This window comes from Giraffa tippelskirchi, chromosome 9, assembly GCF_054371585.1.
Source record: "Giraffa tippelskirchi isolate mGirTip1 chromosome 9, T2T-mGirTip1v1.2.pri, whole genome shotgun sequence".
Taxonomy (NCBI): Eukaryota; Metazoa; Chordata; class Mammalia; order Artiodactyla; family Giraffidae; genus Giraffa; species Giraffa tippelskirchi.
Genome location: NC_137283.1, coordinates 48,829,388 through 48,841,494, shown reverse-complemented (window position 1 = coordinate 48,841,494; position 12,107 = coordinate 48,829,388). Strand labels below are relative to the sequence as shown.

At 45.7% G+C, this 12,107-nt stretch overlaps 1 protein-coding gene across 10 annotated transcripts in view; it reads left to right on the top strand.

Annotated features, from left to right (window-relative positions):
* Positions 1-12,107, top strand: part of DAG1 (dystroglycan 1) — a 52,519-nt gene that overhangs the window by 19,398 nt on the left and 21,014 nt on the right. The window lies entirely within an intron of this gene.

Below are 12,107 nucleotides of genomic sequence, written 5' to 3'. Positions count from 1 at the left end.
GGAAGGGCCAGGGAGGCTACTGGGCACTGCTCAGGAGCTGCCCAAAGGAGCCGATGTCAGCAGTGGGCATGGCGGGGAGGGGAGCGCTGGATGTCCTGTACTCGAGGTCTGTACCACTACTTTTAAGAATTGAATTCCTTGGAATTTGGTGAGGTCCATACCGCAGCTATGGCTGGTTGCTTAGGTGGTGAAGCAGGAGTTAAAGCCATGTTTTCTGGTGTTGGCCACTCTGGTGTTCTTCACTCCTAAGAGGGAAGGTCCTTAGAGGGAGTCCTTGCTTTTACCTCAAGTGTTAACAAGTGGCAGGTGGGTAGCAGACCCCGACCAAAATGATCCCAGGCCGGAGCAGAGGCATCTCATTCTTGAGAATCTGTTCTGTTATAGATGTTGCTTCACTGAATCGCCTGCTGACTAGTAGTGTTTGACTTTTTTTTTTTTTTTACTGTTAGTATCAAAAACAGCCGAGGCAAAATTTACATGTAGTAATATGCATAAATCATAAATGTACAGCTTGACAGTTTTACATATGTATATACCACTGAGATTAAGAGATAGACTATTTCCAGTAGGTTCTATCATGCCTTTACCCAATCAGCATCTCCCCAGAGGTAACCACTGTTCTGGCTTTGAGCCCAGTCTTACTGCTCTTGACCTTTTTGTAAGTGGAATGATATAGAGTATATATGTACTTTGATGTGCCTGTCTTTGCCTGCTGAATGTTAGGTCTCTGACATCTTTGTGGGTCTGTACAGCAGTTTGTTCTCTTTTGTTGTATAGTATTTCACATATGAATATACCCCAGTTTACTGCTTTTCCTGTTGGTAGACATGTGGGTAGTTTCTAACTTTTGACTATCATGAATAATACTGATAAAAAACCATTCTTTTCCATGGCTTCTAACACCTAAGAGTGACTTAGATACACTTCGCATTTAAATTACTGGGAATTTTCTTGGTATGCCTTTTGTTGTCTTTTCTTTTTGGTCTTGTGGAGAATTTCTAGTGCACTGAAAGGCAGTAATACATGCATCCCATGGGCCTGTCACCAGCCCCAACACCCATCAACTTCCATCCATCAGTGGGCCAGTCTTGTGCATTCACACTCCCGACTGTTGTCCCCCTCCACCCCCCATTGTTTTGGAGCACATCTCAGACATCCTGTCATTTCATCCATCAGTAGTTTAACGTGTACCTGTAAAAGGTAATGGAACCACAGCAGCTGCTGAAGGGCTTCCTGCTCCTCTCTGTCCTCGTGTCCTTCACTCGGGGTTTGTATCATGGTCCTCATGGTAGAGTGTGGTTCCCAGTTGCTGTTTACTCTTCATCTTGACCGAGTTGCCTGTGTCACCTGCTTTTTCCGGCAGCTTTTGAACCAGGAGCCAGCATGGTGTAGAGCTGGGAGGGTCATCTTAGGACTTTGGTATGTCCGTCACTGTGGTGGGCACCACTTTCCGTTGGATTAATTGTCATGTGTACAAGTTAGGCTGATCCAAGAGGAAGATGGGATTGGACTGGTGAGTACTTCTTTTGTGCTCAGACACACAACTCCCTGTCCCAGATGGCTTCACGGGCCTGGGACACATGGTTCTTCCCCCAGTGCTGCTGGAGTCTGGAGGGTGTGACCCCCAGGACAGCTGGGCTCCAGCATTCCTCTGAGACCCTGCCCCTCAGGTGAAAGACAACAGGCCTCAAACTTAGATTCAGCAATACGATTTAGAAAAGGTTAATGTTTTTCAGAAAAGTGAAGCTACAGTATGAAGATTAGACTTGGGAGCCCCCAAGTACCCTCTAGCGTCCCTCTCCTGTCCTCCTTGGGCTCAGCACTTGTATTTGCGTCCCCGCTACCCTGAGCCCAGAGCTGTTCTGGGGTGGGCCCAGGAGGCACCCTGGCCCAGGGCTGGCCCACAATAGGAGCAGAGAGCACCACAGATACCTTATTATTGGGAGTAATTAGCTCGTAAATTTTTCATAGCAATTTTCCTCTGAGGTAGTCAAGTCTGACTAGAAAAACATAGCGCTGTGTTTTGATTCATTAGTCATCTGGACACTCACACTCCCCTGTTTTCATGCTGGCTAACTATGAAGCACCATTACTCCCAGCTTGAGTTTATGACACCTGCTGCCCACCCTGCCCATTAATCCCAACAGCATGAGAGGGGCAGGGTGTCTCATATTCTTTCAACCAGTCCCTCCCTCCTTCCTCTTCCATCTCATGTTATTAATGAAGGAGTTTAACAGTAACTCAGTTTTAGTGAAAGGGAAAAGTCACTCATATGTTTCAGTTGGAATGGACATTGAAGGGTATTTTGCCAGTCTAGCAGTTCTAAGGTACATAACCTTTGACCCAGCAATTCTACATCTAGGATTTTATCCTCCAATTTCTTGCCAGAAGCATGCACGTCTGAGAGGGAGAGAGCACCCTTCAGACCAGAACACGCAGGATACTTGGACAGGTCTGTGCCACAAGCAGCAGTAGAGGGTGAGGAGGTGGATCTACTCACTCTGGCTGAGGTCTTCCAGTTCTAGTAAAGTGTAAAAAGTAATAGTTATGAGCTATGTGATTCCATTTGAACTTTAAGAGTGAAATAAAAAGACATGCCCTAGTTTAGGTGTTTAGAGATAATGTTAAATGTGTCATTTGTGGAAAGCTGCTGAAGAAACCCAGCCTCACGTACGTACGTTGTAGGATATTGGTGAAATTTGTTTCACCTTCATGTGAATTACTTTTATTGCAGTGAGTCCGAAGGACCTGACAGCTGATGGCATCATTGCAAGGCTTACTGTGTGTCTTCTGTATCATGCCCGGGGATTGTTAGTGGGAAATCTGATACTGGGAAACTTTGGTTTCAGCGTGCCCAGAGCTTGTGTTTAGCTCTGGGGCCTCTGAACTTGGTGAAGGTCTGGTCAGGGTTTTTTTCCCTCCAGGACAGAAAGGCTCCTGGGAAGGAAGGATGAAACTATTTTTAATCTTGAGCAAACATAGCCCAGTGTAGTAATTTCAGGCCCCAGTGTGACATTTTCTTCCATTATCATCCGAGTCACTTTTAAATAAACAAAGTCTTTTTTTGGTGTACTTTGTATTTGTAGTGTTTCTAGAGGGAAATGGTTTTAAGATACTCCCATTTCGCCTTATAGAGGAGGACTTAGGGGCCTGGTGGGCTGTGTTTTGAATCACGTAGTCACGGAGCTTGGAGCCTGGAACCTGAACGCTGGTGGACAGAGTGCGAGGGTGTGAGGAGAGTGGAAGGATGAGGGTTACTAAGCCATCACGGTTCACAGAGCTCACCTACTGACTGCCTCACAACTGCCGATGAATACTGCTGCTCTTTCGGGGAAGAACTGAGGTCCTGAGAGGAGAGGCAGACCACGCCCCACCTTCCTTTGAGTTTCTGAGAGGCAGACCACGCCCCACCTTCCTTTCTCTTAGCTTCTTTTCAGGTCACATAGCTTATATCTTTGTAACTCAGAATTTGCATACAACTTAAGACTTGCAGAAAAATTGCTCGCGTGGTACAGGAAACTCCTAAATACGCTACCTTGAGTCACTATTTGTTTCTATTTTGCCTCCTTTTTGCTTTGTCATTCTCTTTCTTTTTTCTCTCTATACATTTTTTTCCCCTGAACCATCTATGAGTGATTGGCAAACACCATGCCCCTTTACTCCTAAATACCTAATCATGTATTTCCCAAGAATAAGGATATTCTCTTACATGACCACAATATGTCTGTCAATATGAGGAAATATCATATTGGTACAGTGTCTAATCTGTTAATACATTCCATGTTTAGATTCCTCAGTTGTTCCAACAGTGCCTTTGATAACCAGCCCCATGTGAGTAGGTACACAATGCTGGTTTGTCCTGATGATCAGCCCTGGCTGGGAAGGTACCTAACAGTTTTTTCCTCTGTGAAGTTGCTGTTTTTTCCTTTGCAATTAATAAGTAATTCATGGGAGGACACTATGTAAATATCCTGTTCCTTATCAGACTTGGACCCTCTGCTTTCAGCATGCAGTGATGCTTCTAAGACCATCACTCTTTCTGTATTGTCATCTCACTCAAACAAGAGCCTTCTCGTCTCCTTCACTTGTCTATTCATTGCTTTGTGTATGTGTTTCACATTGATAACTTAGTGTGATATCACCCATTCTTGTCATTATTCATTTTGAGGCCCAGATTGTCCCAGGTTTGGCCAACAGGAACACAGGCTGGCTCCTGTGTTCTTTTGACATGTCTCCATTGTGCTTTGAGCACTTCCTGACTTTCCAGTGCAACAAGATGTTTCAGGTTCCTTTCCCCGGCCTGGTGTCAACCCTTTCCACAAGGAGCCTTGGTTTCTTTTAGTTGAAGTAGCAGTTAGAAGCCAGGATATGGATGCATATGGTACATATGTTTATTTACTGAAGTCTTTTAAAATAAATCTAATTTTGTATTCAGTTACTTAATCATGTTGCAATTCAATAAAGGCATTTCATGAATTGAATAAAGGAGTTCCAGTTCTTGATTTTTGCTATAAGTGGAACAAGTGAACTCACGACATTAACAGAGTGAGATGGACTTTAGCAACAAAATAAAAGAAGATTTCACCTGCTCAAAAATAATTTATTTCTGCTTAACTATTACAGAAATTAGCAGAACCACTGAGCTAATTTCTGAAGAGGAAGGATATATCTGAATATCGATGCCGGGGACCCTTGTTGTGGGCTATGGACTGCCTGAAGCCCAGCTCCACAAGCTCTGTTGTCAGAGCTTTGGGGTAATGGCAGTATCCATCCAGGTCATGAAGCTCATATGTCCTAGTGTTTCAGGTGGCCTTTGACCTAGTTTCCCCAGGTGGGTTCTGGTGTCGTGGGGAGACCTGGATCTGGCCCGTGCTCCCCCTGTGCCATTGTTAAGATGATGTGAACAAATCAGATATGGCCCCTGGGCTGTCGCTATTCTGAGGATTTAATAAAGAAGAGAAGGCATAGTGAAGGGTTAATTGGTTAATGGAGGACTGAGGTGGGTGGGTTTCTCGAGGAAGCAGCATTTACGAGGCTGGCAGCTCTGTACTCTAGACTGCTGCAACCTTTGGTAACCACAGACCTCTTTCCTGTCCCATCCCCAGAGGGCCGCCACATCTGAGGTTCTGTTGGGCAGGACCACTGCTTCCCTGTTGAGGTGTAGATGAAGTTAGAACATGTTCTTTCTCCTTGAGAATGTTTCGGGCGTGATTCCTTTAAAGCCTGTTGTGCTCCATCCTATAATAATTGCCGTGCATTAACCACTTACAGGCTTCGGTGCCCAGGCCCTCTACTCGTTGCTGTGGGTCATCCTGCAGGATGTGAACTACAGAGGAATAACCAGTACCAGGCAGGTGCACCCCAGTCCTGGGTGAGGTGCTCACTGAGTCTCATATGCCTGTTGAGGTTCAGGCCTTGTCACTTGACTGGTTCCATGGTCAATGTCAAAATCAAATACTTAATTGTCTGTAAAAGCAAAAGATAGCTGAGGTCCCTGGTTGCATTGCAGGTAAACCAAAAAACATATGCACGCTTTAAATTGCTCTTCTTTGAACTAGCTACGATCGTTTACAGGGTGGACCCTCTCAGAGACCGCTGCTCAAGTTTGCAGCTGCACTAATCTTTGGGTTATGAGAGGTGGCAAACTCTGGTGTCAAGAGCGTGCTGGGTGACTTCCTGCTTCTTAGCCTTAGAGAGCTTGAGTGACTTGAGGTGTCTGAGGATTACGAGTTAATAAAGAGAGCTTGACTTGAAAACAAAAAAACCTGCTCTCTAGATAAATGTTCTTGATAACTGGTGAATTTACTCTCTTTAGTCTGCTCTCTTCCTTCGGATGAGAAGCATCTCCAAGGAGCTCGAGGCTCCATTTGCTCCCTGTCCAGTTCTGAGTCACGTTGATGGTGAGACATCTACTTGGGTTGTAACAGTCAGTGAAATCCCAGAAAGGACCCTAAAAAGGCATCTAGAGAGTGAGGACTGCTGTCTTTGTGGCCATTTTCTCAGCACACTAAAATGTCTCTAGCCTAGCTTGCTGCCTTAGAATAAACAGCTTGAACAGGGTGTGGAGGGCACTCTTTCCAGTTCCTGTCGGTTGTTGTCCTGACTGTCTGGTCTCTGCTTCGCCCACTCCCCCATACAGAAATCTTATCAAGGGGTAACTAGGTGAGGGAACACATGGAGAGGCAGAGACCTAGTCCTTTCTTATCAGTCAGGCTCTACGGGGGGCCGCTTGGGTCTGAGAAGATAGAAACAGAGCTCCACCTAGTTTACTCACACTTTCTCTTTTGCCTGTGACCTTTCTACCTTCCTGTCTCCTTTCCTGACCAAGGACGTTCTGATGGGTGGGCAGCAGCTATCCCTGTGGTTCTTTGAGGGGCCAGCCTGTTAGAGGGACTGTGTTGCCATGAATCCCTCCCAATGTCCGCTTCATCCCTGTGTAAGATAAATGCAAAGAGGTTCCTGACTCTTGATTAGCTCTGTTCTTAAGGCCACATAACTTCTAAGATTCACTGGATTTGGTATGCAATGAGAAGACATGAAATAAACTTGTCATTTACAAAGAAGCAGTTAGCTCCCAGCACAAATGATTTACCTAGAGCCTGGGAAGAGTGCAGGGTGCTTTGGTGCTTGCATTAGAAGCTAGTCAAAGATCCTTGGGAAAAGAAGAGGTGAAGAGTATCTGAAGAATGAAGCTATGGGCTGGTGGGAATCTTTGTTCATTCGTGCAGTGGGAGTCCACTCTTGCTTGATGGTGGCTCAGCTTGGAAATTTAGAAGATCTCGGCTCTGTTTGGAAGAAGAAAACAACACCTTTGTGCATCAGGGGAGGCTGGCCACTGCTGAAAAGTACAATATTTGGTAGCTGCTACTGTCTCCCCAGTACTTGGAAAGAGATAAATTGTGTCTGCACCCTTTTGATAAGACAGACGGTCCTCTGCATTTGTCCTCCCCTTATCTGTTTTTGTTTTTAATTTTGAATCCTTGGGTTCTAAAAGTCATGAAGGAATTTCCAAATAATTACTACTGAGTGGACACCCACTTCTTCCTTTGTGCTCAAGGAGGGATCAAAGCCTGCAGAAAGAGGAGGTAGAAGCAGTGGGAGGTGAGGACAAGGGCATCTTCAAGGGTTTCTTCAGCTGTGTTCAACCCGGATGTAAGTCCGTTCCACTCCAGGCCTGATTCTGAGGTCACGCATGGCATAACCTTCTTAGCATTGGTCTTGTTCACTGCTTCACTGCCTGGTCACAGAGTCACTGTGGCTTTCCAGCGCAGGGGTTCCCAGAGTCTGCAAGGCCATCTTTTGGCTTTTTTGCTCCAGCCTTTGGAAGCATACCCCTAAAACCAACCAGAGAAGTTTGCAATTATTTAGATTTTGTAGCTGTGGCAAGGCTTAGGTAGGTAAACAGAGGTAGGTCGGACAGAGCCATATGTGGGAGGGAAGGAATTCTGCTAGCGAGAAAGTCTGAGCAAACGGAGTGGGTGCTAGTTGTGTCTTGTCCTTTTGTAAACAAGGTTTGTTGATCTGGCCATTTCTGGCATGATTGAAATGTTCTTGATGGTTGAGCCTTAAGAATGTGTGGCCCCCCAAAAGATTATAGTCAAAAGCAAGTCAGAGCTTAATTTTTTTTGTAATTTCTTTTTAATTGGAGGATAATTGATTTACAATATTGTATTGGTTTCTGCCATGCATCAACATGAATCAGTCATTGGTATACATTTGTCCCTTCCCTCTTGAACCTCTCTCCTACCTCCCACCCAGGTCATAGCTTTAATGCTGAAGGTTGCGTATTTGCCTAGATAAACACCCAGAACAATGGCATCTTCCTGTGAAGGTGCAAGATCTCCCAGGGGCTGGGCTGGGATTCCCTTGTCTGGCTCCTGAGGCCTGTATTGAGAGGTTGCTGGCGGGGTCAAGGGGGCTGTGGGAATGGGGGACCTGAGGAGGGAGCTGGTAGTAGCTGGGGCCTCCTGGATATTTCATCTCACTCCTCTGTTCTGAAATCTGATTAGCTAGTTAGGTCAGGAACGCCAGCGGTCAACTATCTTTTTCTAACCTTAATTCACTGAAGCCTAATTAGCATGTTAGTTTTGAGCCAGGGTACTTATTTTTAGTCTTTTGTAGAACAATGGAAACAAATATCAGAAAGCTCAGCTTTTAACTTCAAAGTGTGAAGTGAAGTGAAAGTCGCTCAGTCATATCTAACTCTTTGTGACCCCATGGGCTATACAGTCCATGGAATTGTCCAGGCCAGAATACTGGAGTGGGTAGCCTTTCCCTTCTCCAGGGGATCTTCCCAACCCAGGGATTGAACCCAGGTCTCCTGCATTGCAGGGGGATTCTTTACCAGCTAAGCCACAAGGGAAGCCCTCAGAGTGTGAAGTCAGATGATTATTTGCTTTGTGCTTGGCGAATCATTTTGGGGGTTCAGTGGAAACCCTGTCGCTATACCCTGGTATCTGCTGAGGGCCTGCTTGGTGCTCGGTGCCAGTGGGGGAGAGGGCAGCAGAGCGTACGTGGCCGCAGACCCCTCCAGGAGGGGCACCTCTGCTCCTCCCTTTACTCTCTGGGCAACCCTTGGCGTCCAGCCGTGACCCAACAGGTCCCAGCCATCCTGCCCTTACAGTGTTATCCCAGCCCTACCTTTTTCCTGAGATGGGTTGGATAGCCGGAGGAAGTTTGGGGTATCATTGCAACTTGTATCTTCTAGTAAGCACCTACTTGAAAAACACTTGTGTTTAGTTTATTGCTGCCTCTTGTGTATAACATATAAGTATTTCATTTATTACCTCTTATTAGTAATGTATGTAAATCTTAATTGACTTATTTTTGTATGAAACTTGGAAAGACTACATGTGTAGCAAATGAAGCCTCACACATAGCACTGGGTAGGTAGTCGGTAAACATTCACTGAAGTGTTAATTATTGTGGGGCTGTCTTGGGATAATTGTAATTTACTTTACTTGGGTCCTTTCATGCCAAAGGGTACGTGAATGGAGTAATTCATTCCTGCTTGTTTCTGCTGGGTCTGGCCACCCACCTCTCACACTTATTCCAGCTGCTGCAGCCAAACGAACAGTTATGCCTGGTCCTTGTGTTTGGGCTCTCAGTTTATCCTTGTCCAGCCTCGGTGCCTTACCCGAGGCACTTTTATTTATTTTTTGGCTGCACCATACAGCTTATGGGATCTTAGTTCCCCAACTAGGGATCGGACCCAGGCTCTGGACATTGAGAGCGCAGAGCCCAAACCACTGGACTGCCAGGGAATTTGCTTGAGGCACTTTTAATCAATGATTAAAAGTTGATCTAAGTCTCGTAAGTGTTTTTCCTAAAGTCTAATTGGTGTAACTCTTGAGTGATGTGGAGTTTCAAAAAATGTTTATAATTGTAGTAAAATATGTATAACAAAGTTTGCCACCTTAACCGTTAAATTTTTTAAAAATTGTGATAAACAGCATAAAACTTACCATCCCAATTGTTTTCAGTGTGCAGTTGAGTACTGCGTAATGTTTAACAGCAGCATATGGAGTTCAGTGGAGTGTAAAAGGAGCTGGTTTTTCCGTGAGCTGTATCACATAGAATGTTAAAAATCTACCCAGGTTTGAAATCACGGTCCAGTGGAGAAATGGCCATTCGGCCCTGGCTTCTGAACCTTGTCTTTCTTCCCTTCCTCTGGGATGTGTTTGCACCTGAGTGGGTTTGTGCCCAGGTAGAAGACCTTTATTTCCTTCCTGCCTTTGTTGAGAAAACCACACCACCATCAGCAGAAACCAGTGTCCTTCCTGGACCTCCGCTTTTGGTATTTGTGATCACTGAGCGTCTGCAAGAGTTCTCCGAGTGAGAAAGGCATTCACATGGTGTTTCTGTCTGATAGACTGTTGAGTAGTGCTTGCTTCTCACAGGTGGTCGTTTTTTCCTCCCACATATTGTTTTTCACTTTTAAGTCTCTTGCTGTGTATGTGGCCCCAGATGCTTGGTACATTCCTGAGCTCCCTGTTGGTGTCTTTGCCAGACTGCCCCCGCACCCCTGGTGATGCCCCCACGGCGCACAGGCCAGATAGGAACCTGCCTCGCGTCAGGGGAACCTCGACCGCCTCCTGTGTGCTGTGAACAGTTTGAAGGTGACACCTTGCATCTTCACCAGTGACCTGGCTCAGCGCCTTCCTTATCTGACGCCAAGGTGTGAAAAGGCCGGTTTTAAACTCAGAGCAGAGAAATCTGCCCATCTTTTTAGTATTTAAAACTCAAGTAAACAGTGACTTCACACTATTGTTTTCCATTATGTTGAGTACATCCTGTTGGCGGTCAGATTGAGCAGTTTTAAACTGGTTAACTCTCCAGGATTTTTAGATTAATAATAGACGTTTAACGTTTACTTTTAACTTCTGAGTGACTGGACAAAAGCCTTCTTGCTGGATGGAACCTAAAGTGGTTGTTTCAGTTAAGGTTATCCCTTTTCACCATTTAAAATAAAGTCATGGAATGTTATTGTTTTCATTTGGTTTTAAAAAGACAAATCCCATTTTCCTTACACGTCTTAATTACCATGGTGAATGGTAGCAATGGGGCAGTTTAACTACCATTTTTAGGTAGCTAACATAACTGTTGGAGATTTAGGAGTTCCTGCCAGTGGTGGAGTAGGCTGCCTCTGCCTCATTTGGTTAATAATGGGTTGAATCCCTTAACTTTTCCTTCATTCCTAGAAAGTAAAAACTAGTAGGAAGCCATTCTCTCAGAGATATTAGTTAAGATATTTTAAAGTTTCATTCTCTGTAGGTTTTTCTGCATGTGAGGAAACATTGAGTTCACTGTGAATTGAGTTAGTGCCACGTATGCATTTGTTCCTCGAGTTTTTTGAGTGGAAAGTTCTTATTGCCTGAGCCTCCTCTGTGTTTGTGGCACTTGTACGTCTGGGAGATAATCTTAGTGGAATAGAATGGCTTCTTTCCTGGGGCAGGAATTCCAGAGGGAGTCCTCTAGTTCCCAGGGATCCGGGTTTGTCTGGACAGGGTCACAAGATGCTCTGCCTGCCCCCTCCACGTGCTTCATTTGCCTAGAGATAGGGATTAGTGACAGGAGGGAGGCCAGAAGCATTCATTCTGGTGAACTCTGCCTCTGGTGTCTGGGGTCCTTGTCTGTCATTGAGTAATTGCTGTTGATTCTCTAGTTGTGTCCCTGCTGCCTGATGTGGTCAACTTGAAATGCACCTGCCTCCAAGGCAGATTGGATATATTTTGTTTGACAGAGGATACCACTTTGTAGACAACTGCTGAAATCTTGGCTTTCTATTTCTGCCCATTACTGGAGAGTCCTCAGCATTTCAGCTGGAAAAAGGAAGTGCGCCCATTTCCCACACTGTATGCCGTGGCTGGCCGAGCAGGTGTTCAGAGTGCCAGGGGCTTCACCCAGGCTCTGGGAAGGTCCCTCTTCACAGAGTTGGATTTGGCTCAGCTCACGCTCGGTGGTGGACATTGCACTTGGGCCTGGCACAGAGGACTACGTTACCCAAAACCACTACCCATTTCTCAGCAGGAGAGCTTCGGCAGCCTCTGTCAGCCAAACAGTGGTGAGTTCAGCTAAGATGTATTCTTGGGCTACTGTTAGCATTTCCTGGTTCCAGAGGGTATCCTGTGAGTGTGCATGTGCAGTGTGGAAATGAGCAGCTGTGTCAGGGAGACTGGGTGACTCTGACCATAGTCTTTCTCTGGTTTCTGTGCACATTCTCCTCCCACCATGTTCTGGCCACAGGCTCTGTGTGACCATGGTTGAGTGTTACCTCTCTTTAGGCCTTACTTCCGAAAAATGGGGAGGAGGATCTCTGTGGTGCCTCCGCCTCTGGATGACCTAGTATATGACTTTGTGTAAAAACCTCCCAGAGGGATGTCCTAATCCTGGTGTTTGGATCCAGCCTGACGAGTTCCTAGCACAGGGAGACTGATCCTTGTTTATTGGAAGCCAGTATCAGAAAGATACAAGGCCAATTTTCAAGAAGACCTTTTCTCCCCAGAACATGGAAAACCAGCACATAGCAGCAGTTGGAGCTGTGCCCTGGTCATTGCCCGCTTGCTAAATGCAGAACACTTAGTCATGCTCATGAACCAGATACCCCG